Source organism: Brassica napus, unplaced genomic scaffold (assembly GCF_020379485.1).
Source record: "Brassica napus cultivar Da-Ae unplaced genomic scaffold, Da-Ae ScsIHWf_470;HRSCAF=722, whole genome shotgun sequence".
Taxonomy (NCBI): domain Eukaryota; kingdom Viridiplantae; phylum Streptophyta; class Magnoliopsida; order Brassicales; family Brassicaceae; genus Brassica; species Brassica napus.
The window spans coordinates 35001-40000 of record NW_026016545.1 but is presented as its reverse complement, the minus strand read 5'-3'; positions in this window follow the sequence as shown (position 1 = coordinate 40000).

The window sequence follows — 5000 nt, the reverse complement described above, 5'->3', positions numbered from 1 at the left end:
ATTGGCCAAAGGGTGCATGTTCCAAACGGTGTCTTTCGGGACAGGTTAGGACCGATCCTTATGGATCAGCCTATGGCTTGTCTAGTTAAGACAAGGTCACGGTTTGTCTAAGCCAAGGTAGAGTCGCAAGGTCTGACCGGTTGCTAAGCCTTCCGGATTAGGCTTGAGGCTTACTAGGCCGATTGGATCCAGGCCTAAGGCCGGATCAGGTAAGGGAGTCCGTTGGGCCATTGAGCCGGACTCCATTGGCCGGTCGCACCTAGATTCTATCCGGATAGACGGATTGGTCTTTGGGGACGATCCGGATCTGTTCGTGTGTTCTGTTATCTATTCTGGACTATCTATCTGATTCTAAGTCAAGGGGTGGTTGGTTGAATGACTTAGGATACGGTAGGTAGGTTCATACGTTTTATGATTATGTTGACTGAGGTTTATCTAAGTTCTAGGAACCAAGCCAAGCATTGTAGAATCAATCCGTTCTATTCTCGGTTATGATTAATGCTTATCTGGTTGTGGTTTCAGGAACTAAGGATGGTTCTGGTCAAGCCAAGGAGCCGTGAAGGCTCGGTCAGTGAGAGGCTGTGTAACGTGTGGTTAGATGATGCTAGGGATGAACTAGTGATTGTCTATGAGACTGTTAAGAAGTTGTGTATTGAATCTCATGTTTCTAAGTAATACAAAGTTTATACATTGTTATTCCGCTGTGCAATCTGTTCCTTTGTTTATGAACCTCATATTCGAATATGACTTAGTAACTAATAGACTTAAAATGGATCAAACAAGCAGAGAAATTAATAAGTAAGCCTGCGGACTCCATCAGGTCGAGAGGCCAGGGTTCGGGTCTTACAAGTTGGTATCAGAGCATGCTTGATTCTAGGATAGTTGGGTTAGGCAGTCCACACACACACACGCAGCCAGCTGATTAGGTCTCACGGTGAGGTTTGATTGCTTAGTCTAGGGATTGTTTTGTTTTGTTTATGTTAGTGTGTTTCGTACTAACATTGTCTGAATCCTTAGGCTGGAAAAAGCAAATCGGGAAAGTCCCGAAAGAGTAAGAAAACAGCCGGTCAGTCTAGTCAAGTGGCCATGGACGGGACCAATCTATCCGGATTGCAAACCGATCCGGCCGCAGCTGACACTAGAGACGTGTTGCCAACTGATCAGGCTAATCTTACGGGGACGCAACAGGATGGTCAGGAACATCGGGAGAGTGATGAGGAAGTGGAATCCTCGAACGCTAACCGTGATGGTGACCAGCATGAGAGAGTGGCCGATGGAACGGCTAATGTGCCCGCAACACTGTCCAAAGAGGACTTGTTAGAGGCCATGAAGGTAATGGGGACTCAGGTTGCGGCTATGGCGCAACTGTTCACGCCACTAGTGAACTCCTCGGTTGGCCAGGCTACGCCTGTGGCTACGACCACCCCCAACACCAATGGTCCAGTTGTGGAAACGGTTGAGGTGATCGAGATCGATCCACCGGAAAAGTCTGGAAAGAAGGTGGACTATCTGAGTCTGCTTCAACATTTATCCAGGTTGGGTACGAAGCATTTCTCCGGTAGCACCGACCCTATTGTGGCAGACGAGTGGAGGAGTAGGTTGGTCCGAAACTTTCAATCAACTCGCTGTCCAGTGGATTACAGACGCGACATTGCGGTTCACTTCCTGGAAGGGGACGCGCATAACTGGTGGCTTGCAGTGGACAAGCGCACCAATGGGAGTCTGGAAAGTTTTGCGGACTTTGAAGTTGAATTCAACCGCAAATACTTCCCTGCTGAGGCTTGGGATCGTCTGGAAGCTCAGTTTCTAGATTTGGCCCAAGGCCGCAGGACCGTACGGGAGTACGAAGAAGAGTTCAACCGGCTCAGACGGTTTGTTGGAAGAGAGCTGGAGGACGAGGCAGTCCAGGTCCGTAGGTTCATCCGAGGCCTAAGGCCCGAACTGAAGACCCATTGCTCGATCCGCACTTTCAACACCGTCGGAGAACTGGTGGAACGGGTGGCTTTGCTAGAGTCTAACTTGGCTGAAGAAGCTAAGCTTAAGGCTAAGTCACAGTCTGGCCCGTCGGGCAAAACAAATGATAAAAAGAGGAAGTGGGACCAGGTGGACGGAGGTAAGACCTCTGGTGGCCGACCTACATGTCCCAAGTGTGGAAAGAATCATCCCGGTGAGTGCTGGAAGGCCATGGGGGCTTGTGTGCGATGTGGCAGCATGGATCACACGATCCAAAACTGCACTCGACCAAACCGATTCTCAGACCAGTCCAGTGGCAGCGGCTCCGTGACTTGCTTCCTATGTGGCAAGACTGGACACTACAAGTCGGATTGTCCTAAGCTACAAGGAGGACAAGGGAAGGGCCGTGGAGACACAGGCAAGTCGACCCAGAGTAGGCCGACCACAACACCAAGGGTGTATGAGCTGTCCCGGGACGACGGCGCTTCTGGATCGTTTGATTCGATCTCTGGTAATTCCTAAATTTTTCTTTTTACATTCAAGTAGAAAATGCTTGGTATGGAACCTAGAATGTCTAGGGGATTCTGATGAGGGTCTCTGTTAGGAACCCTCATGATTGGTGGTGTGGAAACCCACGTACTTTTCGACACAGGGGCTACACATAGTTTTGTGAGTCCGGGACTGGTCGGAAAGGGTCTGTTCTGTCTGGACGCTGGAGATAATTTTGGGATAGTGAGGGCGGCCGGAGGGCAAGCCATGAACTCACTAGGTCTCATGTCAAATATCCCAGTGTCAATACAGGGAAAGGTATTCCCTGTGGATTTGGTCTGTGTCCACCTAAAGAATCACGAAGTGATCCTAGGTATGGACTGGTTGGGAAAGTATCGGGCCACTCTCGATTGCCATAGAGGTCGTGTGCAATTGGAGACTGGGCTTCGACCGATCCAGTACCAATGTCTGTGTCCGGCTCAAGAGAAAGTAGTGGTTTCAGCAGTTCGAGCGATTCGGATGTTGGAACAGGGTTGTCAGTCCTTTTTGGCTACAATTACAACTACAGAGCCGGGCAGTTCTGTCTGTCTGAAAGACCTTTCAGAGGATTCGTTGGTGTCGAAGTTCCCAGATGTGTTCCAGGTACCTCAGGGTGTCCCCCCTGATAGGTCGGATCCATTTACGATTGAACTAGAGCCAGGGACAGCTCCGCTGTCCAAGAGTCCGTACCGGATGGCTCCGGCCGAGATGGCCGAGCTAAAGAAGCAATTGGAAGAATTGCTTGACAAGGGGTTCATACGGCCAAGTAGCTCCCCTTGGGGTGCACCAGTCCTCTTCGTGAGAAAGAAGGATGGTAGCATGCGTCTGTGCATCGACTATCGAGGGTTGAACAGGGTCACTGTGAAGAACAAGTACCCGTTGCCCAGGATAGACGAACTGTTGGATCAACTCAAAGGAGCCAAGTGGTTTTCCAAGATTGATTTGGCTTCAGGGTATCATCAGATCCCTATAGAGCCAAATGATATTAGGAAGACGGCATTTAGGACCAGGTACGGTCATTACGAGTTCGTAGTGATGCCGTTCGGTCTGACCAATGCACCTGCCGCTTTCATGAAAATGATGAACAGCGTGTTCCGAGATTTCTTGGATGAATTCGTGATCATCTTCATTGATGATATCCTAATTTATTCCAAGGATGAGGAATCTCATAGGAAACACTTGAGAGCCGTGCTGGAACGATTACGAGAACACAAACTCTATGCTAAACTCAGTAAATGTAGCTTTTGGCAGAAGAGTATTGGGTTCCTCGGCCATATTGTTTCCGATCAGGGCATCTCGGTGGATCCAGAGAAGATCAGGGCAATCAAGGATTGGCCCCGACCACGCAGTGCTACGGAAGTCAGAAGCTTCTTAGGGCTGGCAGGTTACTATAGAAAGTTTGTGAAAGGATTCGCAAGCTTGGCTCAGCCTATGACGCGGTTGACTGGGAAGGACGTTAAGTTCACATGGGCTGAAGAGTGTGAGGAATGTTTCTCCGCACTTAAGAACATGCTGACTAGCGCACCCGTCCTAGTGCTTCCGGAGGCCGATCAACCATATGTGGTCTATACGGACGCGTCCATCACTGGACTAGGTTGCGTATTGACCCAGCATGGGAAAGTCATTGCCTATGCGTCCAGGCAGTTGAGGAAACATGAGGGAAACTACCCCACCCATGATCTCGAAATGGCTGCGGTAGTATTCGCCTTAAAGATTTGGCGATCATACTTGTATGGCGCCAAAGTTCAGATACTTACGGACCATAAGAGTCTTAAGTATATATTCACCCAGCCTGAGTTAAACTTAAGGCAGAGGAGGTGGATGGAATTCGTAGCTGACTACGATTTGGACATCACCTACTATCCGGGAAAGGCTAATCTGGTAGCAGACGCTTTGAGCCGGAAGAGGGCTGATGTATCGGCCGAACGGGAGGCGGACGACCTGGACGGTATGGTCCGTGCTCTGCGGCTGAATGTGCTGACTACGACAACCGAAGCTTTGGGGTTGGAGGCGGTTAACCAAGCCGACCTGCTTACTCGAATCCGGTTGGCTCAAGGTCAGGACGAGAACCTGAATAAGGTTGCTCAGAATGATAGGACGGAGTACCAGATCGCAAAGGATGGTACCATCCTAGTAAACGGTCGGATCAGTGTTCCTAATGATAGGAGTCTAAAGGAAGAGATTATGAGGGAGGCTCATAAGTCCAGATTCTCGGTTCATCCTGGTGCGACCAAGATGTACCAGAACCTTAAGAAATTCTATCATTGGATCCGTATGAAGGCAGATGTAGCGGAATGGGTGGCCAAGTGTTCCACTTGCCAACTCATCAAAGCAGAACATCAGGTGCCTAGTGGGTTATTACAAAGCTTGCCTATTCCGGAATGGAAATGGGATCACATCACAATGGACTTTGTGACCGGGTTCCCTACCACGAGGAATAAGAAGGATGCGGTTTGGGTTGTGGTTGATCGACTAACCAAATCAGCACACTTCCTGGCTATCAAGAAGTCGGATGGGGT